This window comes from Aristolochia californica, unplaced genomic scaffold, assembly GCF_029961685.1.
Source record: "Aristolochia californica isolate CCGP_79_NKW_82.1479 unplaced genomic scaffold, dmAriCali1.0.hap1 SCAF_11, whole genome shotgun sequence".
NCBI lineage: Eukaryota > Viridiplantae > Streptophyta > Magnoliopsida > Piperales > Aristolochiaceae > Aristolochia > Aristolochia californica.
In genome coordinates, this window is record NW_027181782.1 from 27,390,418 (window position 1) to 27,415,402 (window position 24,985).

Below are 24,985 nucleotides of genomic sequence, written 5' to 3' on the forward strand. Positions count from 1 at the left end.
CCACACCCCCGGAAGGGGGGCTTCCCGCTTCCCTTCCAACCCCACATTGACCTTACTGTAAAGGTCGATCTGCGTACCGACTCAACACAGGTGTTGATTAGGTTCCACAACTTAACATAAGGCGTAATTAAGTTAGAGATTAAGTGTTTTTTTTCTTTCATATGTATTAGAACATCCTCGCCCCACTTATATAAATAGGAAAGAGAGGGGGAGGAGGCTCATTCACGAGCTTACTCCAAACCCTAATCATCTTCCTCTCTCAACTCATCCCCTCATCTCTTCTAGCCTCTCCTTTCCTTCTCCCTTTCTTCTTTCTTCTCTACTCTTCTTCTTTCTTAACCTAAGATCCCTATGGATTAAACTCGAGAATCTAACATGGTATCGGAGCAGGGATTCTAGGTTCTAAATAAAAAGATTTCAAGCTATACAAAATTGATGAAAAAACTTCAAGCTAACCAAGGAGGGTTCTACCAATTTGAAGGAAACGAATGACTGGATTCAGAATTCCCGCAATGGCCTCTTTAATCATCTGAGTTACTCATCTTGTGCCTTCAATCGTAAGTGATCAAATTCATTTTTTTTGAAGTCCATTGCTTTTCCTATACTCAAGTCCTAACCTTTTCTCAAAATTCGGTAAGTTTTCATTGGTTTCAAAGGCTGAAAATTCTAGGCGAATGCATCCATGTTGCCTTACTTGTTTTGATTTCAATTTAATGCTGAAAAATCACTTCTAGAATTTTGAAAATTCCTCTAGAAGGTGGCTTTCATTCATCTCTTGTTGAATGAGTAATTGATAAATTAATTCCATGAAACCCTAAGTTAGGGTTTGAAGAGATTGTATAGAAAGAAATCTCTAGTTTTATTGCCTTTGAGATTACTTGCAAACCAGAATTCATTTCGTTTTTTTTTTCAGCCAAATTAACATTTATTCATGGCTGATTAGTGTTCTGGTTTAGAGTCCCAAATACCCCAAAAAAATCCTCATGGAGAAAAACCATGGATCAAAGACTCGATTATGCTTTTTTCATGTACTAGTTTGATTCAATTGCAAGTTTTTGTTCATTCAACAAATCTAAAGTGTTGTTAATTTGTTATAAATCTGTCCCCTTCCTTCATGTGTTGAGCTTCAAGGTGTTGAATTTAAAAAAAATCATTTTTTTGCTATGTTATCATGTCTGAATACACAAATTCATCTTCTTCATCCTCTCAATATGTTGTTTTGAGAATTACTACCATTCCACTCAAAGGCTTGAGTAATTACTTGTCTTAAGCACAATGTGTATTGTTTTTTATTACTCAAGACCTTATTGGGCACATCAATCAGCCACCCTTGCATTTGGATGAACCCTCTTACCATAAGTGGGTGAGGGAAGACACACTAGTTATCAATTAGCTAGTGAATAGTAAGGAAGAACTTGTAGCCAATAATGCGATTCACTTGAAAACAACCAAAAAGATTTGGCATACATGTCTTCAATTATATTCTACTCCTGACAATCTTCAAAGTATTAATGATATTTTTCAGGAAATATGCAATACAAAGTGTAAATAGAATCTTCATGAGTACTTGGCTAGATTCAGAGGCTTGTTACTAGAATGGAAGGTTGCCCAACCATGTGCAACTGACATTGCAACATAAGAAAAATAGAGAGACAACCTGGTCTCAGCTATATGCCTTGCAAATCTGCCATCTTACTTGGATGTTGCCAAGTCACATGTACTTAATTCCTCTACAAAACCTTCATTCAATGATGTATGTGCTACTATGCTAAGGATTTCAACCAAGGAAGCTACTACTCAGCCAGAGCAAGTAGAAATTTCATCCATGCTCTCTCAAGGAGGGGGAACAACAACCTCAATAGAGGAAATGGAAGAGGAGGAAAATCATATGGTAGAAGCTGTGGAAGATGTGGTAATTATCCTACCTCAAATTCCTCCACTAGTGTCAACAAAGGAAGTGCCCTTTTTGTAGCATCAACAATCACATAATTGAAAATTGTTGGTACCTACATGGAAAACCAAATTTCATTAAAGCTAATCATGGTTCTACAGCTCCCACATCAGCCACTAGTGAAGTTTACTCTGAGTCTTCTAAAAAATATGGATCACACTCTCAGAAGAGGATTATGAACTAATTCAGAAATTTAAGAATATAATGGCTGCCCCAAATAGTAATCCAACAACTATAATTGCTACTACTGGTATGTAATTTTTTTCTCTCATGTTCCAACTATTCTCCATGGGTCATTGATTCTAGAGCTTCTGAACATCTCACAGGTAAAATTGAGAATTTATCTTCAGTGACAACATGCACCTTTTATTGATTTGTATCCATTGTAGATGGGTCCCAAACAAGAGTTCAAGGAACCGATATATCCCCTTCATTTTCACTCACAAACGTTTTATTTGTGCCTCAATTTCTATTAACTCTTGTTATGGTCCCAGATCCCACAAAGGAGGAAAACCAACTCAAGCTCGAAGGGGAGCTCGAAACCCTAGGTTCCTTGAGGAGAATGCCGAACCTTGGGTTCGTTGAGGAGAACACCGATCCTAGGGTTCCTTGGAGGAGAATGCCGATCCTATTTTTGAGTGAAAATAGACTTATCCATTTCATTCCATGTTGTCCCTTAAATAGGGTTCATGTCCACAAGGTTTAAGAGAAAATTATAATTTTACCCCTCCATGGCATTTAACTTGAAAATAAACTAAATGACTATATAACTGACTCAGTCAGAGTACTTGACTCAACTGTGGTGTCTCGGCTTGACTCGGCCCACTATTGGGTTCATAACATTATACCCCTCCTGGAGAACGAGCTTGTCCTCAAGCACGAAGTTAAGGTATGCTTGCCAAAACTGGTCCACATCATCCCAAGTAGCACCCACTTTAACTGTGTCAGCCCACTAGACAAAAAAATCGATGGAAGCGTGCTTAGTAGCACCATAGATGGAAAGTTTGTGGGATCCGAAACCCTCCTTTGGTTCTCCCCGTTAGCTGTGGGTTCCACCTGAAAAACAAATTTTTTTTTTGAGTGTTGTGCTCGCCTCTTCTATAAGCATTATTAGCAGCTAGAGAGTGTTGGGTTGCTAACCTCATCATCCTCAATGCAGGGTTTAGTTGGTTCAAATAAACATCATCCTCCTCCCAGTCAGGTTCAATTGGTACTGAAAATAGTTGGTCTGAATTCCTTTGCACCTGGTTTCCACTTTCTGTATTGTTAATCCCATACTAGAGACCAGCAACATGAGCCTCATAAGCATCTTCATTCAAGTAAGTCATCAACAACCGTGCAAAAATTTCAGGGAGATCCTTTGCTTCAGGGGGAATCATTTCCTTTAGTGAAGCATCTGGAGAAATCTTGACAGAAGTGGCATAGTTAGGCTTTGCTCCTCCCTCCATCAGTACTGGGATTGTGTTAAACTGTCGCCTAACTTCTTCCACCATTGTTAAGGCTACACTTCCCACACTTCTTATGGTCATGGCAGAGACGTAGTAGGGTAGCATAGCTCCAACACTTATACCAACCATGGCAGAGAACCATTGCCCAGCCGCATCAAGAGCATATGTTCTTTCCCTAATTTTGTGACGCATTCCTGCCATCTCGGCAATACCACAGGCATTATCATTAATAGCTTCATAGACATCAAGCGCAAGCCCTGTTATTATTGTGCTAAGCATTTCTTGATTCTTCACATGTGGACCCAGCATTCTTCCATGAGGTTGTTGTTGCAGTGCATGACCGGACGAACTGCATTCTGAGCATAATCAATCGAATAGACAAAGATAAGGGAAGAAGCACCAGCACATCCTCCTGATGCCAAGTTACTAGCAACCCATTTCCAATATCCATCTCTGTCTTTCTTGAAATTGAAAAGTCTCTTGAAATAATCCTTAAAGGCAAAGTTAAGGGCCTGAGTGGGGAAGGAACGGATAACATATGCATCATTTCACTTCCACAAAGACACAAAAGCCTCTTCCTTGATTGTGCTTGCAAAGTAATCACCACTGCCCTTGTAGGGTTCAGAGAGCCTGCCAGATTGGATTATTTCAGCCTGATTTTGGATCAAAAACTTCACCCGCTCAATTGGTGCAGCTACTGTTTTTGAGACAGCAGTAGAAACACCTAACTTGTCTGGCATTACTCCTTTAGCCTGCATTTCCCTGAACTTGTCTGGCGTTTTCTCCCCTTCCCATTAATTCTGTTACATGATATGATAGTATTACAAGGAACAGGACTCCGTCTTGAGACCTCACTAAATAATTGAGTAGCCTCAGTTAACCTTCCACACTTTGCATACATGTCAATTAGACATATTCCAACAAAGACAACATATATCAGGCCAAGAGATTCTAGTTGGTAGAATTTGCAGTTAAGGTCCACTTTCTTGAGTGTTCAACCTTTCTCATGACATGCACTTGCAAATCTACACAGCTCTGAATTGGGTGATCAAAAGGATTCAACATCTTAGTTGCTCTATCATAATGAGAAGTGGATATTTCTACCCCCTCCTCTTCTTGCACATTTCCAATAGAGAAAAAACCAACTAATAACATGTTTAAAGCAAATTTACTCAATGCAACAGATTCAAGCTTAGAAAAGACATCAACAACACCTAACTTAATATCATAGTCACCGTCTGTTCTAACAAGATTATCAAAGTTCAAACCAATTCTCATCTCTAAGATATGCCCAAGCATAGTTGCTGCTAAAATCATGCTCTATCTATCAGACGAAATTTTTTTAAAACGAACTTCCACATCCTCTTCGAACCCAACAACAAGCATTTGGTCTGTTTGCCCTGATAATTCTGATCAGCGTTGCTGCTGGTCAGCCCATTTGAGCCCCAACCACTCCATGGAAGCTGCGTTTTGACATAAGATTCGAGGACGTTTGTGAAGCTTACCCCCCCATGTCTTCTTTTTGACACTAACTGATCTGGATTTCTCATCTGTCTATCGCCATTTCTCCCACAGTTGTCGTCCTTTCCCTTTCTCCCATTTTTGATTCACGCTGCAGTCGAACGGAAGTAGATAAACTGGCGGCTGTCCGAACAGCTGGGGAAGGAGCTTCTCTATTGCTTCACATAAGGTGTGATATGAGGTACCCCTGAAGCTAATAGGTCTTTTGACCTTCAATTTTTGATTATATGGGAAAATAGAGTCGAAGTCCCAATCCTGGATGATGGAGACCTCACAGAGGATTCTTGGAACCCTGGCGGTCGCCTCCAGGCTCTTCTTGTCGATGAATTTGATGGCGAATGTCGTGCTGTCAATCATGGACTTGGCGTAATAACTTTTGGCGCTAGATCCCTGGCCGATAAGCCTGTCAAGCTCGTATTTTTTGAAAAAATTGGTTGTGCTAGCGTCAATGCCATGAGGGGTCTCCATGGGTTACAGAATCAATCGATCCTGAGGAGAATCCCGTGTCCTGAGGCTCTTCGTCTTTGCTTTGGCTCTCGAGCTCGCTTCAGATTCCCAGTGTATGGGCTTTGGTGTAGGTTTATTTTCAGAAACAGGGCTGACGTTCCCAAAAATTTCTTCTTCCTCAATCTTATCGTCCCCCTCTGCTTCTGGAACTGGCGTGTCTACCTTTGGATTGCCAGGTTCCCCTTGTTTGGAATTCCCGGCTCTGGATTGCACCTTCTGGATTCCATGCTCGGCGATTTGAGGTCGGTCCACTTCGGAATGGGCGAACGTATTCACCATGACAGAGGCTGCACCGTCTTCTTTCCATAACGGCAATTTTTTCTTATGAATCCTTATCAAGATGTGTCTCTATTTTGGCCCCTCTCTCATACCTTTTGATGAAAAACTGTCGTAATTCATCACGTATTATAGAAATTCTTTCTGTGCGCACTGCTGTAAAATGATCATGGATTATGGAATGAAAAATCGCTCATTGTGTTCTTGCTCTGATACCAAATTGTTGTGGTCCCAGTGCCCACAAAGCTATTCACAGGGAAGAAAAAGGAGGAGAAGCAACTCAAGCTTGAAGGGGAGATCGAAACCCTGGGTTCCTTGAGGAGAACGCCAATCCTTGGGTTCATTGAGGAGAACACCAATCCTAGGGTTCCTTGGAGTAGAATGCCGATCCTATTTCTAAGTGAAAATAGACTTATCCATTTCATTCCATGTCATCCCTTAAATAGGGTTCATGTCTACAAGGTTCAAGAAAAAATTACTATTTTACCCCTCAACTTGAAAATAAACTAAATGACTACATAACTGACTCCGTCAGAGTAATTGACTCAACCGTGGTGTCTATGCCTGACTCGGCCCGGCCCACTATTGGGTTCATAACACTTATGTTTGTGAGCCAACTTACCAAATACTTGATTGTTTGTGTAGAAGTTAGGACCCCATGAGAATGACTCTAGGTTAACATGGAAGAAGAGTGAGAGAAGAGAGAGAAGAGGGAGAAAGGAGAAGGACATTAGAGAGGAGAGTTTGGATTAAGGGAAGGAGAGAATGCATCAAGAGAGAAGAGAGGGTGGCTGGACGTTTTTCCAAAGAGAGGAAAATGCTTGAATGCCTTACCTCTTAGCCAATGCTCTTATTTATAGTGTTACAAAGCCCTTAGGGTTATAACTCAATAGATTAAAAGACATACTAAGACAATGTATTTACATCTTCATGCCATCCTTATGTAACATACCATAAATAACCACTTTGCCACTCCTTTGACGTGTGGGCTTCTAGCCTTGAGTTTGTGGGCTTTAGCCCATCTTCCAACAGTTTCATTACATTTTTTCCACTTAGTGTACTTTTCAAGACATCAAGATGAAACAGGTGATTGGTGGAAGCCATGAGAGAGGGGGTCTTTACTATATGGATCCCACAATTCTAATAGTAATAGCCACCACCACCTAGGAGGCATTGCAATGGCATAATTTGCTTGGTCATCCTTTATTAGAAAATTTAAAGTTTTTAGTACCCTCACTTAAGTCTATTTCTCAATTGTCATGTGGATTTTGTGAGCTTGGGAAACACCATAAACTTGTTTTTCAGACCAGGTGAAACAATATTGCTTCTAGCCCTTTTTATTTAGTTCATTCCGATGTTTGGAGGCTTGTTCATGTGTCAAATATTTCTCATCTAAGTAATATTTGTGGATACAAGAATACTTGGTTATACTTGATGAAAGATTGGATTGAAGTTTTCAATATTTTTACCTCTTTTTGTGCTATATGGTGGAAACTCAATTTCAAACAAGGGTTTAGCTACTTTTGTTAGATAATGGCAAACATTATTTTTCTTCTTAGTTTCAAAATTTTTGTTCACAGAAGGGCATTATTCACCAATTCTGATATGTTTACACACCACAACAAAATGGTGTGTTTGAAAGAAAAAATAGTCATCTTTTTGAGGTTGGCCACACCCTCATGTTTCTTATGAAAGTTCCCCAGTATTATTACCCGACTCTCTCTCTGTCTCTCTCTCTCTCTTCCCATTGATCACTCACCTATGGAGTCTTTCTGATCTTTCTTCTTTGGTAGTTTATGGATCCCCATATGACATAAGATTCATTGCTCTCTGTAAAGAACATCATTCCACAACTATTAGACTTCCATCCACTTCTCACCCTATTTCTCATTATTTTTCTACTCATCGGTTGTCTCCGAGTTGTGTTTCTTTTTTTTATGTAGTTTTCTCTTCATCCATCCCTACCAGTTATGAGAAAAATTCACATGATCCAATGAGGAAAGCAGCCATGGATGAGGAGATCCAAGCCATGTATAAGAATTCTACTCGGACTTTGACTTCTTTTCCACCCAATAAAAATTTTGTTGGATGCAAATGGGTATTTACTCTCAAGTATAACACTGATGGCTTTGTGGCTAGACATAAAGCATGGTTGGTGGCTAAAGCATATACCTAGTCCTACGGTGTTGATTATGAAGAAATTTTTTCACTTGAGGCAATAATGAATTCCGTATGGGTACTTATCTCTCTCACAACCAATTTCAAGTGGGAGTTAGATGTGAAGAGTGACTTCTTAAATGGTGACCTCTCTGAAGAGGTCTATATGAGTTAACCACCTACTTATGTGGTTAGAAGGGGGAGACATTATACCAATTACACAATGCAATCTATGGGTTGGAGCAATCCCCTGGAGTTTGGTTTGGTAAATTGACTATTATGGTTAACCGACTTGGGTTCAAAAGGTATGAGAGTGATTACTTCACTTTTGTAAAAAACTTCCAATGAGGAAAACATTCTTATGGCTGTTTATCTTTATGACATTGATATTATTGGTGGGGATTACAAATGTATTCAGCAAGTTAAGGAGCTAAAAAGGAATTTCAAACAAAAGATCTTGGGCTTCTCAAAATACTTCCTCGCAAAAAAAGTTCTCCTTTCCAAGCATGACACCATTCTATCACAAAGGAGGTATGTGTTTGATCTCCTGAAGGAAACTGGAATGCTCGCATGTAAGCCAGTTGATACACCAATGGACCTTAATGTCAAGCTATGAGCTGGAACTAGCAGTGATATTGATGTTTAGGAACTCTAAAGGAGGTAGAGCTGGTTCGAGCTCCTCAAGGACTGACACACAGGTTATGCACTTTTTGTGGAGGATTGAATCATCTGGTTGATACTTGTTTGAAATTTCATGGTAAGCCTGATTGGGCTTTTGCTAATTAAGTGTCGGTTAATAATACAAAAAATAATGAACAAAAATCTGAGTCACAGAAAGCAAAGAAGACAATCTCAGATGATGACTTTGAGCTATTGCAGAGGTTGAAAACTTTGATGGTTCCCACATTCACTTCCTCCTCCAAATTTTTGTTGATGATACTATCTCAGGTATGATTTCTACCTCTCCCTCCTTTTTAGGTAATAAAAGTCTTTTACTTTGTTGTCTCCATATTTACTAGATAAATATGTTACCATAGCATATGGATCTCAAACAAAGGTCTTTGGGATGGGTGTTGAGGACTCAATAGCTAACCGAGTCATACAACGGAGGCACACTGAGTTACAAAGTAAATGACTTTCTTTCCATATTGTTTTAAATTCGTTTTTTATGCATTATTTAAGTTAAGTTGCCATAGGGGTAGAATTGTAATATTTAACCCTAAAACTAGGGGGGACGTCACACCTACATAGAGGGCAAGGGAATGAGAAAAAAAGGCAAGTCTTGAATTAGGTTAAATAGGGTTTGGAGTTCTCCTTGATGAGCTCTAGGGTTTGGAGGTCTCCTTGATGAGCTCTAGGGTTTGGAGGTCTCCTTGATGAGCTCTAGGTCCAGGTTCCCTCTTTCTCCTTCCTTATTGAGAGCAGATGCTCTATTATAGTGCTAGATTCACAAATCCCACACTGAGTTACTTGATCCATGACTAGGAATCATAACAACTTGGTATCAAAGCAGGGTAACATGGGGGATACATCCAGCAATGAAGAACTTAGAAGCATGATAAAAAAGATGCAAGATGAACAGGCTGAAGCACGAGCAAGTTTGGAACAAATTCCTGGCATGTGCTTGCAACTCCATCGACTGACTAGCATGATGTTTGATCTCATGGAAGAGAGACACTCTAGTCCAGACCCAAGGCTGGAGAATCATTCACACAGCCGAAGGGAGGAACAGTTGGCTGGGCACACTTCTGTCCAGGCACTGCAGAGTGGAGGTACAATACCCAGGTATACAAAATTAGATTTTCCTACCTTTACTGGGTCAGTCAACCCCTTAATTTTTTCGCATAGATGCGAGATTTTTTTTTCAAATCAAGGGACTGCTGAGTTTGACAAGGTGGGAGTTGCCACCTTCCACATGTTAGACGAGGCACAACTATGGTTTCACAAGGTGGAACTAAAAGGATTAGTGTTGGATTGGGATGAATTTAAAGAATTATACACAATTTGATTTGGCCATCTCGCCCACAACAACCCCTTGGGAGATTTGGTCATGTTGAGACAAACCGGGTCTGTTGAACTGTATTAAAAATAGTTCCAAGAAAAATTGGCTCGCGTGGGCTGGTTGGTACGAATCGACCAGTAGGTCCACTTATTTACAACATACCTTCAGATTTGGCTTGGGCTAAGAATTTAGCTCGAGCTTATGAACAACGACAACGACTTCGGCATCGTTGGCCAGCTTGGCAAGGGGAATGGAACACTTCCTCCAATTGGCAAGGGCGATGACATATTTCTCCTCAAGTGCCACATCCTGCATTACCATCACCCAGAAATAATCCAATTCCTACTCTAGCAGCCAACACACTCTCTAGTAAGCCCCCAACTCAATATATAAAAAATTAACTAGTTTTGAGATGGCGGAATGAAGATCCAAGAACCTGTGCTACAACTGTGATGAACCATACAGGGCAGACCACCAATGTAAAAGGTTGTTCTGGCTTGAAGTGGATGAAATAGAGGATACTGAAACTAGTGATGATCTTATTGAGGAGGAACTACCTGCCATCTCTTTGCATGCCATTACTGAGTAGAAATCTGCCAAAACTATGCAAGTCAGAGCTCATGTCCTTGACTAGAAACTTGAGGGACTAGTGGATTCGGGAAGTACACGCAATTTTCTTAGCTTGATAGCAGCTCAGCATCTTCAGTTACAGATCCATCCACAACCGGCAACCACAATTTTAGTGGCTAATGGAGAGAAAGTCCCTACCTATGGGATCAGCCAAGCGGTTAAATTTTCAATTGGTACGACTTTATTTCATTCAGAATATTTTGTCATACCTTTGGCAGGATTTGATATGGTGTTAGGCATTAAATGGTTACAATCATTGGGACCCATACTGTGGGACTTCTTTGCTTTAACTATGAGCTTTTATCTTGAGTGGATTCCAAGTGCTATTACGAGGCAGTCAGGTGGACAAATCCCACCACCTTCATACCATTCACACAAAAGACCAACCGGACAACACTATCAACAAACTTCTCGACGAGTTCTCAGACCTCTTCCATGAGCCTTCCGGATTGCCTCCCTTGAGACACTGTGACCATAGGATCTGTTTAAAACCAGGTTCTAATGTGGTGGTAGTTTGACCGTACCGGTATCCCCACCTACAGAAGAATGAAATCGAGCGATAGAGCTAGACTATGTAACAATAGGGCCTTATTCACAGCAGTCGATCCCCTTTCTCTTCACCCGTCTTGCTCGAGAAGAAACATGATGGCACATGGAGATTTTGTATCGATTATAGGGAGTTAAATGCTCAGACCGTGAAGGATAAGTTTCCTATTCCGGTAGTCGAGAAGCTCCTGGATGAATTACATGGGTCGTGGGTCTTCACTAAACTCGATTTACTCTTTGGATATCATCAACTTCGTATGCACCCTCTGACATTGAGAAGACAGCCTTCCGCACACATGACAACCATTTTGAGTTTGTGTTCATGCCATTCAGATTATCAAATGCACCATCCACTTTTCAAGCACTGATGAATGAGATATTTAGCAACTATCTTTGGAAATTTGAACTTTTTTTTTATGATATACTCATATACAACAAGTCCAGAGAAGAGCACTTAGTGCATTTATGGATAGGTTTTGAATTGGTACGAGCCCATCAGCTCTATTTGAAGAAATCCAAATGCTCTTTTGCGGCATCCCATGTTGCCTATCTCGGCCATATTATATCACATGCGGGGGTCACTGTTGATCCCGAGAAGATTCAGGTAATTCATGATTGGCCACAACCTCAGTCTTGCTCAGATTTGAGAGGATTTTTGGGCCTAGCCGGATACTACCGCAAATTCGTTTAGAATTACGGTCCCTTGGCAGCACCATTGACTAGTCTCCTCAAGAAGAATTCCTTTAATTGGAATGAGGAGGCCACATAGACCTTTGAGGCCCTCAAATGAGCTCTCACCTCCAATCAGTCCTACAACTTCTCAATTTTGAGGACTTATTTGTGGTTGAGTGCGACGCATCTGGTGGGGGCATTGGGGCCATCTTACAGCAGCAATCACACCCCATTGCATATTTCAGTAGGCAGTTGGCAGCGTATGAAAAAGAATTAATTGGGTTGGCCAAGGCAGTCCAACTCTGGCATCCTTACTTATGGGGCCATACATTTCTCATTCGTACTGATCATTATAGCCTTAAATTCTTACTTGAACAACGCCTCACGACTTGGCCACTACAGCACTGGATCAGTAAGTTGATGGGATTTGATTTTTCAGTTGAGTACTATTTGGGAAGATTAATTAAGGCAGCGGATGCCTTGTCATGGCATTTTGAACACCAGTAGCTCATATATGCGATCAACCACCCTCGTTTCCTCATCCTAGATTTGGTGAGAGAAGCCCATGCCACTATTCCTGTCCTACAGGAGTTACACAGAAAAATTACAGAGGGGACAATGGATTCTAAGTGGTCCATCTTGGATTCCCTTATTTGCTACAAACAACGGATTTATCTTCTTCACACTTCCGAGTTGATTCTAGCCATCCTCTCTACCTACCATGACAGCACACATGAAGGCAGCCAGAAAACCTTGTAACGCATTCGAGCAGATTTTTATTGCCAAGCCATTAAGACCACCATAGCGACATATGTCTCAGCATGTCAGGTATGTCAACACAAAAAAACTGACCACTTAAGTCCAGCGGGTCTTCTACAACCTCTCGCCCTTTCTACACAAGTATAAGCTGATATTTTGATGGACTTTCTCGAGGATCTTCCACAGTCAGCTGAAAAATTAGTATTATTTGTGGTGGTAGATCGGTTCTCCAAGTATGCACATTTTATTCCTATGACTCATCCATATACAGTATCATGAGTGGTACAAGCCTTCCTTGAACATATTGTCTGCTTACTTGGCATTCCAGAATCTATTGTCAGTGATCGGGACGCAGAACTTACCAGTTCTTTCTGGAGGGAACTTTTTCATCTGAGTGGCACGAAGATGAAATTTTCCTCCTCATATCATCCCCAGACAGATAGACAAACCGTGGTGGTCAACCGTACCATCGAAATGTATCTCAGGTGTCTTGTGGGCGATCGTTCGAAACACTAGGTTCAGTGGCTACCATGGGCTGAATATTGTTACAACACTTCATTCCACTCCGCCTTGCATTCCACTCCTTTCAGGCTTCTTTATGGCAGGGATCCCCCTCGGCTACTGTCTTATACTCCAGGGTCCACCCGTGTGGATGCAATTGATCAGGCACTCATGGATCGTAACCAGGTATTACATTATATTGCAGAATGCCTACTATGAGCTCAGGTTCACATGAAAGATGTCTACGACAAGGGACATCGAGACGTCTCGTACAAGGTAGGAGACTATGTTTGGTTACGCCTACAACCATACCACCAACAGTCCATTGTTGGACCACCATGCCATAAGCTCTCACCCAAGTACTTTGGGCCTTTCTCCATTATTCGACTCATGGGACCAGTGACCTATCAACTACAACTTCCTGCCATGGCCAAGCTGCATGATGTGTTTCATGTATTCTTCCTGAAACCATATATGAGATCACCACCCACATCCACTCTGTTCCTTCCTCCAGTGGACAACGTACACATAATTCTTACACCATCCATGGTGTTACGTGCCCATTTTTTAAATGACCAGTGGGAGATTCTAGTCTAGTGGTTCGCTACAGAACCTGATGTAACAATGTGGGAACAGTTGGACACTTTCAAACAGGTCTACCCAGCTTACGAGGTTGAGGACAAGCTCTTTCTCCAAGGGGAGGCAGATGTTGAGGACTCAATAGCTAACCGAGTCATACAACGGAGGTGCACTGAGTTACAGAGTTAATAGTTTTCTTTCCATATTGTTTTAAATTCGTTTTTATGCATTATTTAAGTTAAATTGCCATAGGGGTAGAATTGTAATATTTAACCTTAAAACTAGGGGGGACGTCAAGCCTACTTAGAGGGCATGGGAATGAGAAAAAAGGCAAGTCTTGAATTAGGTTAAATAGGGTTTGCAGTTCTCCTTGACGAGCTCTAGCGTTTGGAGGTCTCCTTGAAGAGTTGTAGGTCCAGGTTTCCTCTTGAATCTGAATATCTTTCTCTCCTATTTTGATTACTTTTTTTCCATTGATCCAAACCAAAGAAGTGATGGGAGTTGCTGTTCCTTTTTCGAGTTCAAACATAGGCTTCAGCCTCCCTTCCATCACCAGCAGCAATAGAGGGACTCTACCCTCCTTTCCAAGCCAGGGTTGAGGTCTCTCGAACCTCTTATCATGAGAAGCACTAGTAATAGTGATCTCAGCTTCAAGGGCAGCAAGAAGAAGGTCAGGAAACCCTAACCCTTGATCTAAAGGTTATCTAAGTTAGAGGCTTTTCGGCCCCTAACACGAGTAGTAGCCAAGAGGACCCTCTTTTCCATGAGCAAAAGGGAGTCTTTTCCTCCCTGTCTGAGCAGCAGCAGTAAAGGCTCTCTGCCCTTACCCAATCCAACAGCATAGACTCACAAAGGAGGCTGCTATCCTCCTATCCGAGATCAAGAAAAAGAAAGGCTCTTTATCCTTCCTTACCAAGAGCAGCTGCTCTATTACAGTGATGGATTCACAAATCCCACGCCGAGTTACTTGATCCCTGACTAGGGACCATAACAATGGGATCCTCCTCTGCTACTCCTACACTTAAGCTTCATGATGTTTTATTTGTTCCTCACTTTCAATTAAATTTATTGTCTGTAAGGTAGTTAACCAAGAATTTTAATTGTTGTATCATTTTTTCTCCTTCTTCTTGTGTCTTTCAGTATCTGGTGACTAAATAGGTGATTAATGGAGGCCATGAAAAATGGAGTCTCTACTACTTAAATTAACCGAGGCATGACAATGTCACAATAGATCATGGAATCCATCATTGTCATCACTTCAACACCTGTTTCCTTCTTTCAACTCTATTTTCAGCTTCAATTGTGTGGTGTGTCAATTAAGCAAACACCAACAAACTACTTATTCTCTTCGAGCTGATTCCTTGGTCCATTCTGATGTATGGGGACCCTTGAGTAAGTACTTTATTACTTTTATTGATGAGTTTACTAGAGTAACATGGTTGTTTCTATTGAAGGATAGATATGAAAATTTTTCCATATTTCAATTCTTCTATGCCATGGTCTCGACTCAATTTAGTAAAAAATTACAATTACTTCTTTTTGATAATTCCAAAGAATATATCTTAGGAGAATTTCAAACTTTTTGTATGGATAATAACATTATTCATTAAACCCCGTGTGCCTACACTCCTAAAAAAATGGTGTAGCCGAACAGAAAAATTGGCATATGCTTGAAGTGGCTTGTGGCCTTCTTCACTCCTTGAATGTGAGCTAAATTAATTGGCCACATGCAATTCTCACAACCTATTTTCTTATTAACAGGTAGTCACTCTGTGCTTAATAATATGTCTCCCTACTCCTTGTTATTATCAAGTTAGGATCTTTTTTCTCTTCCCTTGAAGGTTGTTGAATTTAGGACCTCATGATTGAAACCTCGAACAAGATGAGAGAGGGAGAAGAAAAAGAGCAAAGAGAGAGAGAGAGAGAGAGAGAGAGAGAGAGATCTCGGGTAGAGAGAAGAGAAGAGAAAAGAGTGAAAAAGACTTTCGGCAAGAGAGAGATTCTTCCACGAGTTGAGAAGTGGAGAGTTTGATTGAACCCTTCAACCCAGACCCCTATTTATACTATTTTCATTACATATTTAGGAAAAATTTTGAGAGATGTTAGGATCCCTAATATCTCTAATTAAATCAATCATGATTATCCAAATCTACATAAATCAAGGAAAGATAAAATCAATTACATTAATCAAGGAAGATTGCCAAATCTTCCAACTCATGTGATAAGAATTCCAACTCGTGTGATGACTCATCATGCCACCTCACATGGTGACTCATCATGCCAGCTCGTGTCGTCATGGTGGGTTTGGTCGTACCTTGTAACACTCCCCCTCAAGCTGGGGGTGAGAAAACATTGTAAATGCCCAACTTGTTGCAAATGGTTGATAAGATATTATGAGTAATTGGTTTGGTAAGAATGTCTCCAACTTGCCCTTGTGGAGAGATATGTTTGAGAGATAATATGCTGGCTTGGAATTTCTCTCGTATGAAATGATAGTCTACCTCAATGTGCTTTGTTCTCATATGAAAGACCAGATTTGAGGTGATATGTATTGCCGCCTGATTATCGCAATGTAGATCCATAGGGGCTTCTTTATAGACTCCCAGTTCAGTGAGAAGGGATTTGATCCATAGAAGCTCACTAGCTGTGTGTGTCATGACCTTGTATTTTTCTTCTGCCTTAGACCTTGCAAGTACATTCTATTTCTTGCTTCTCTATGTGACCAAGTTTCCCTCAACCATTGTAAAATATCCCGAAGTAGATTTTCTATTATCCGGGGATCCGGCCCAGTTTGCATATGAGAACCCTTATATGTTGAAGTGACCATGGTTCTTATAGAGAAGCCCTCTTCCTGGAGCTCCTTTCAAATATCACAATATTCTTTGTAGTGCTTACTAGTGAGTAGGTTGAGGTTTGTGCATGTGTTACAAAGTGGGACCCACCATGGTTACACGAGCTGGTGGGACCCACCACGATAACGTGAGATGGCATGATGGGTCATCACATGAGTTGGCATGAGTTGGAAGATTTGAAGATCATGTAGGACCCACCATGACAACTACGAGCTGGTATCCTTATCACATGAGTTGGAAGATCAAGTGGGAGCCACCGTGATAACCACGAGCTAGCATCCTTATCACATGATCTTCATAGAAGAGTTTCAATTCTAGTTATGTTAGTCTTCTAGTCATGTAGAGTTATTTAATTATGTTTGAACTTATCTTTAAGTGTTAGAGTTTGCGTGTAATTGGGACAAGGTATTTTAATCGTATTTGAACTCTACCACTTTCCTCTACTATAAATAGAGGTTCATTTACTTGAATTATAATCAAGCCAAGTAGTTTTACACTTCTCAACTCGTGAAGTATCTCTCTCTAGCTTAAACTCACTTTTTCCCCTTTTTTTCTCCTCTCCTCTCTAACCGAGAGTTCTCTCTCTCCTTCTCTTTTTGTCCCTTTCTCACCTTGCTCGAGATTTCAGTCATGGGGTCCTAAATTCACCATGGTATCAGAGTATCAAATTTAGGATCCCCACGTCAAAAGAAGGCTCTAAGAAGTTATGATCAAAGCAACTCATAGAAGGCTCTTTGTCAAACATGATTGAAGCTTGAGATATTTTAACTCTTGATATTATTACTTCATGCTCTTGGTTTTTGGATTTAGGAGATGGTTTAGAGATGATTTTATGGTTTTCTTCATCTTATGAGATTATTTAGATTTATGCATCTCGGATTAGAAGAAGTTTACCAAGGCAGTTTTGTCGGTTTGCAAGTTTTTTGACTGAAAATTAGTTTATGTTGAGATTTTTTGCAGAAAAAGGTTATAATTTTGTGGGAACAACATTCCCTGATAAAGAAAATTGTCCTTGATCCTATTATGAGTTGTTTTTTTATTCAGTGGATTTCAGAAATATGATTACTTAGCTTCTATGCTAAGCCTCTCCATTAACCAAGTTGGTTGAAGAACTCTACTCGGATTAGTGATTATTATTTTTTGAGAATTTTTTAGTACATTGAATTGCCTATTATGGCTGAAGAAAACTTGGGTCACAAGTGTGATATTCTCAATATTACTACCATACCCTTGAGAGGGGTATCAAATTTCAAGAGCTAGTCCACATAGGTTCGCCGGTTCCTTATAACAAAGGATCTACTTGGTCACCTCACCAAACTTGGGCCACCTATTGATGAAGAAGATATTTCTTATACTAAGTGGTTAAAAAATGACACTTTGGTTATTTGTTGGTTCATCAACATTATGGAAGAACCTGTCTCCAACAGTGTTATTCATTTCGACACCATTAAAATAAAAGTCTCATACTTTAATTGCCCGCATGCCATCCTTACTGTATGCTTTCTTATAAATAGGCTACCCTCTTCCGTTCTTTGTCATAAATCCCCATACTCCACATTGTTGCCACATGATGATCCTTTTTCCCTTCCCTTGAAAATCTTTGGGTGTACGTGCTTTATTCATATTACCTCCCCACAATACAGTAAACTTGATCCAAATTCTGTCAAGTGTATCTTCTTAGGATACTCTCGAACACAAAAGTGTTATATTTTCTATAATCCCACTCTCCAAAGGTTACTTGTGTCCAGGGATGTAATTTTTTTTGAAGACTCTTCATACAACTCTGACAATGCTCCTCCAGGTCTCTCTTCAGTACCAGCTTCTCCTCGACCGATTGTGCCCCATAGTATGGAAAATGTTCAACCCCCAGACACATTGGCCGACACCACACCTATAGAGTTTATGGATCCCAACAAGGTAAGTCCATCTTCTCATATTGTTTTTGGCCCACAATAAGATACTCATCCCATTGCCTTAAGAAACGAACCCAGAACTTGCACTAGGCCATCTACTTCTCACTCCATATCCAATTTTGTGTCTCTATCATTTATCCCCTTCATGTTGTCTGTTGGAAGATGGGCTCAAGCCCACGAGCTCAAGACAAGAAACCCACACGTCAAAGAAGTGGCATATGTGTAAAATATGGTACTTTCCATAAAGATGGCATAGAAGTATAAATATGTGTTCCTTTATGTCTTTTGTTTTAACAAGTTTTAGCCCTAAGGGCATTATAAAACTATAAATAAAGGCATTGGCTAAGAGGTAGGGCATTGAAACACTCTCCTCTCTTTCCAAAAATTCGTCCAACCCTAATTTTTCTTTTTGACGCAACCCTCTTCTTCCTTAATCCAAACTCTCTCCTTCCACGTTCTTCTTCTTCTCTTCTCCTTCTCTCTTCTTCTTCTTCTTATTTCTTGTTGATCTAAACTTCCTTTCATGAGATACTAAATTCTACATAGTATCAGAGCAAGGAGTTTAGGATTTCTCTTCATGGAGTTATTATAAAATTTGTTCAAGAAGTTGTAAAAGGAGTTCAGTCATGAAGAGATAAGTTCATGCTCTTCTTATTTACGTTTTTTTTGTTTTCTTTTCTTATTTACATACTCCTTTTTACTGTTTTTCTTTACTTCTTGAATTTTTAGTCACATCAAGTCAAGATAAATCTTTATATGTTGTAAAGATTTATTTCTATGACTAAATTGATGTTATAATCTTTACTCCTTGTAAATCAATTACAAGCGTCATCAAGATCATTTGCTGTTTGCATCTTATTAAGATTGATGGGTGAAATTCAATTACCTTTATGTAATTTGGATCCACCTCATTTGAGGTAGAATTCCAGCACATGTTGCTGTATCTTCTCCTACTTAAGGTTGCTCATGGGTTTGTGGTATGTTGTTGGATGCCCATTATATGTTTGATGAAATTCCAGCAGTCATTTACCCTTTGTAGTTCTTTTTTTTTAACTTCGACAATTGAATTTTTGTTGATGTTGAAGTCTCCCATGAGCTGAAGATAAATCTCTTCCAAGTGTCTTGGTTTGCTGTTAAATCTTCTCTAAATTTTTGTTTATTGCTTGTTTGTGTTAGAGTTTGGATTAAGGCCTTACCAGTTGCATATACTTTCTTCTCTTTGTTCTTATGAATACAAGAGAAGTTGAGTGGTGGCTGGATGTTATTATCACTTTCTAAAGGCACAATTTTTTTGATAATTTGGTGCTTGCCCTCGTGAAAGGAATTAGTTCTTGTTCTATTTTGTTGGTGAATGATTTGGTCTATGGGTTCTTCAAATTACATTGAGTAATTTTTCTTTGAAGAAGGCCTTTTCCCTTGACCTCCATATTTTACTTGCGTCATCATGGAGATTGGATACAATAGTAATAAGAAAAAAAGATTCCGTATTACTACAATTCCACTTAGAGGTCTCTCCAATTACATGAGCTGGTCACAATCGGTTCGGAGGGTTCTTATTACTCGTGACCTCTTGAGCCACGTTGTTAACTTTCCTCCGATTGATGAAGAAGATGTGTCCTACCATAAGTAGGTTAAGGATGATAACATGGTGATAAGTTGGCTCATTAATAGCATGGAAGAGCAGGTGGCCAACAATGTGGTTCACTTGGAAACCGCCAAGAACATATGGGACACTTGTGCCAAGCTTTACTCAAGCACTACTTCATTAAAAAAAATATATGATGTCTTACAAAACATGCTACATATGAAACATGGAGATAATATTTATGAATTTTGGCATGGTTTCGAGGTTTTCTTCAAGAATGGAAACTAGCTCAGCCATATTCCACTGATATTGCCGTTCAAGAACGACAAAGAGAAGCTTTGGCAGCAACCATTTGCTTATCGAATGTTAAACCATACCTTGAGGTGGCCAAAACTTAGCTTCTAAGTTCTTCTGCCCTTCCATCCTTCGATGATATTAGTGCTACATTACTTCATATACCAGATCCATCCCCTCTTCTCCTATTGATGCTCTATCGGCGATGTTCTCTGGCAATCGGGGAACATCTTCCTCATCTCGACGACGGGGCAGAAATATGAGAGGGGGTCGAACTATGAGAGGGGCAGAAAATAGAGGTGGTAGAACGGGTCAGAATTCTTTCCGTATTGAGCCTCAACTTTGCACTTATTGTGGCGATCAGAACCACCTCATGGCATCATGCTGAAAATTTCATGGCAAGCCTGATTGGGCCACATCTAACCCAGTCTCGGTTAACGTTGAAAAAAATGAAGATAAGGTTGAATCATCATCCGAAAATGTGACTCTTACGGCTGAGGACTATTCTGCATTTCAGAAAATGAAGTCCTTCATGGAATCATCTATTCCCTCATCATCTACTGCTGCCACTACTATTGCCTCAGGTTTGCTTTCTTCCTCTTCCTCTTGGATCATCGACTTCGGGGCCTCCGAACATCTATCAGGTAACAAACACTTGTTGCAGTCCTTATCTCCTTGTTATCCTCATCAATTCGTTACTATTGTTGATGGTACCCAAATCAAGGTCCTTGGCAAAGGTTCCTCCTCTCTTACTTCATCTATTCTCCTTCAAGATGTTTTTTTTGTTCCTCAATTTCCTTTAAATTTTCTCTCGGTTAGTCAATTGACCAAACAATTAAATTGCTCTATCACCTTGTCACTGTCTTCTTGTGTCTTTCAGGATCTCACTACGAAGCGGGTGATTGTTGGCGACCATGAAAAGGGGGTTTGTGCTACTTCACTCTTCCACCATTAGCTGCATTATCATCCACCACATCTGAGGCCCAACTTTGGCACAACCGACTTGGTCATCCGTCTACCCCTTCACTTTGTTCTTTGGTTCCATCTTTAAAAGGACTTTCTAATTTCAGTTGTGAGGTTTGTCAATTAATTAAACATGTCAGGAGTACATATTCTCCTCGTCTTACAACGACAAGTACTGCTCCGTTTGAGCTAGTACATTCTGATGTATGGGGCCCTTTATTTGTCTCAAATATTTCCCAATTTAAATATTTTGTCATTTTTGTTGATGATTTTACTCGAGTGACTTGGTTATATCTATTTAAAGAGCGTTTTGAAATTCCTTCTTTGTTTAAAAATTTTCATGCTATGGTCTTGATTCAATTTGGGAAGAAAATTCAAACCCTTAGATTTGATAATGCTAACGAATACATGTCTCATGAATTCAAATCATTTTGTGAGAGTAATGGGCTTATTCATCAAACATCATGTGCCTATACTCCTCAACAAAATGGTGTTGCTGAAAGAAAGAATCGTCATCTTCTTGAAGTTGCTCGGGGCCTCCTCTAGTCCATGAAGGTACCCTATTTCTATTGGCCTCATGCTGTACTTACAACATGCTTTCTAATTAATAGGTTACCTTCATCAGTCATTCATCATAAAAATCCTTACTCTGTGTTATTTAATGGTGAAGATACTTTTTCCCTTTCTTTGAAAGTGTTTGGATGTACGTGTTTTGTTCATGTTACATTCCCACATAAAAATAAACTTGATCCTCGGTCTATGAGGTGCATTTTTTTGGGGTACTCTCGCACCCAGAAAGGTTATGTCTATTACAATCCTACCCTTTAGAGGATGTTTATCTCTAGGGATGTGACTTTCTTTGAGGACACTCCCTTCTACTCCTCACATGATGCTCTTCCAGGATGGACTTGTCCTTCTACTATTCCTTGTCCGCTTGTGCCGTTCAATCTTGAAGTGGAACCATCCCCTGATGCACCGGCCGTACCTTCACTTGTGGAGTTGTTAGATCCACCTGAGGTAAGTCCTTCTCCTCCTATGTATGGGCCTGAATTTGACACTTGGCCAATTGCTTTAAGAAAAGAACGTTGCTTCTGTACTACTTCGCATCTTATCTCAAATTTTATGTCTCACCATCGCTTGTCTTCCGAGTGTTTTCAGTTTCTTGCATCCCTTTCTTCTACTTCCATTCCGCAGTCGTATCAGGAGGCCCTGAGACATCTAGGGTGGAAGGTGGTTATGGATGAATAAATGCACGCCTTATACGAAAACCAAACTTGGTACTTAACATCACACCTGAAAGGTAAAAGGCCGGTTGGTTGTTGATGGGTTTTTTCAGTGAAACATAATCCGGATGGATCAGTTGCTCGTCTTATAGCTCGATTGGTTGCTAAGGGCTATACGCAGTGCTATGGGATTGATTATGAGGAAACCTTCTCTCCTGTTGCAAAATTGAATTCAGTACGCATCATCTTATCTATTGCTGCTAACTCCTCATGGCCCGTCTATCAGTTGGATGTTAAAAATGCTTTTTTAAACGGTGATATCAGTGAGGAAATTTATATGGTTCAACCGCCTGGTTATGTGGTTGAGGGGGAGTCAGTATGCCGGTTAAAAAAGTTTTTATATGGGCTTAAGCAGTCCCCTCGGGCTTGGTTTGATAAATTTAGTCAAACACTCCTACAGTTTGGTTTCCATCGGTGCTTAGTTGATCATTCCGTATATTATAAAGATACGGTCAAAGGGAAAATATTATTGGCCGTATACGTGGATGATATTATCTTAACCGGTGATGTTGCTTTGAGCTTACAAGAGGTGAAGCAGATATGTCAGGAATTCAAGACTAAAGACCTTGGTATGCTTAAATATTTTTTGGGTATAGAAGTTCTTCAATCCAAACATGGGATAATATTGTCTCAAAGGAAATATGTCTTGGATCTCCTTGAAGAAATAGGAATGAAGGGTTGTAGACCAGTTGACACACCTATGGATACAAATGTAAAATTATGTGCCACAAATGAAGAAGATATTGATATTAGCAAATATCAAAGACTCGTGGGAAAACTGATTTATCTCACGGTAACTAGCCCAGACATATCATATGCTATAAGTGTAGTGAGTCAATTCATGCACAAACCACAAATTACCCACCGGAAGGCTTTAGAGAGAATATTAAGTTATCTAAAAGGAGCTCCAGGAAGAGGATTGTTGTATAAAAAACATGGGCACTTCAACATAGAAGGCTTCTCAGATGCAGATTGGGCTGGATCTCCTGATGATAGAAAATCAACATCAGGATATTGTACTCTGGTTGGGGGAAACTTGGTTACATGGAAAAGTAAGAAGCAAAATGTGGTTGCAAGATCTAGCGCCGAAGCAAAATACAGAGCTATGGCCCATACCGTTAGTGAACTTTTACGGGTCAGGACCCTTCTTACCGAACTAGGTTTTTATAAAAAGGGGTCCATGAATGTGCATTGTGATAATCAAGCAACCATTCATATCACTTCAAATCCAGTTTTTCATGAAAGAACTAAGCATATTGAGGTGGGTTGTCATTTTATACGGGAGAAGTTTCAAGCAGGAATAATCTCTCTCAAACATGTGTCATCTCAAGAGCAAGTAGCTGATATTCTCACTAAATCCGTTACATCTAAAATCCGATCGTTTATATGTGGCAAGCTGGGTATTTATGATGTCTTTTCTCCTCCAGCTTGAGGGGGAGTGTTGGAAGATGGACTCAAGCCCACGAGCACAAGACAAGAAGCCCACACTTCAAAGGAGTGGCATATGTGTAAAATATGGTACTTTCCATAAAGATGGCATAGAAGTGTAAATATGTGTTCCTTTTATGTCTTTTGTTTTAACAAGTTGTAGCCCTAAGGGCATTGTAAAACTATAAATAAAGGCATTGGCTAAGAGGTGGGCCATTGAAGCACTCTCCTCTATTTCCACAAATTCGTCTAGCCCTCATTTTTCTTTTTGACGCAACCCTCTTCTCCCTTAATCCAAACTCTCTCCTTCCACGTTCTTCTTCTCTTCTTCTCCTTCTCTCATCTTCTTCTTCTTCTTTCTTGTTGATCTAAAGTTCCTTTCATGAGATCCTAAATTCTAAATTGTTAATTTCTTTCATCTATCTCCTCCATCTCTGTCTCATAGTCCTATTAGAAGGCTCTGAAACATCTAGGGTGGAAGGTGGCAATAGACAAAGAAATGCAGGCACTATATGAGAATCAGACATGGGCTCTAGTTGCTCTTCCATCAAATAAGAAATTTTTCGGTTGTAAGTGGGTTTTTACTATGAAACACAATTCGAATGAGTCAGTTGCTTGCCTTAAGGCCCACCTCATTGCTAAAGGCTGTACACAATGATATGGGATTGATTATGAGGAAACATTCTCTTCGATAGCAAAAATGAATTTGGTACGTATTTTATTATCTCTTGTTGCTAATTTTTCCTGGTAGGTTTATCAGCTTGAAGTGAAAAATGCTTTTCCCAATGGGGATATCAAGGAATAAATTTATTTGTAACAACCACCTAGCGTTGTGGTTGAGGGGGAGTCGGTCTGTTGATTGCAGAAATCCCTTTATAGTATGTGTTGTGGTCTTGGGTTCAGTACCTATGCCTTCTGCTCCTAACATGCCGATCTTTTGGGTAATATTGGCTAGGTAGTTAACATTTGGTATCAGAACAGGCGCTATGTCATGAGTTCGAATCCCCGCGACGCTTAAAGAGTCTTGGGAGTGCGTGAGTCCAGGGTGGAGGGGGCGACCTAGCAGCAACTAGAGTGGGCCATCGCTAGAGTGGGCCATTGCCAGTGTGATACCACCT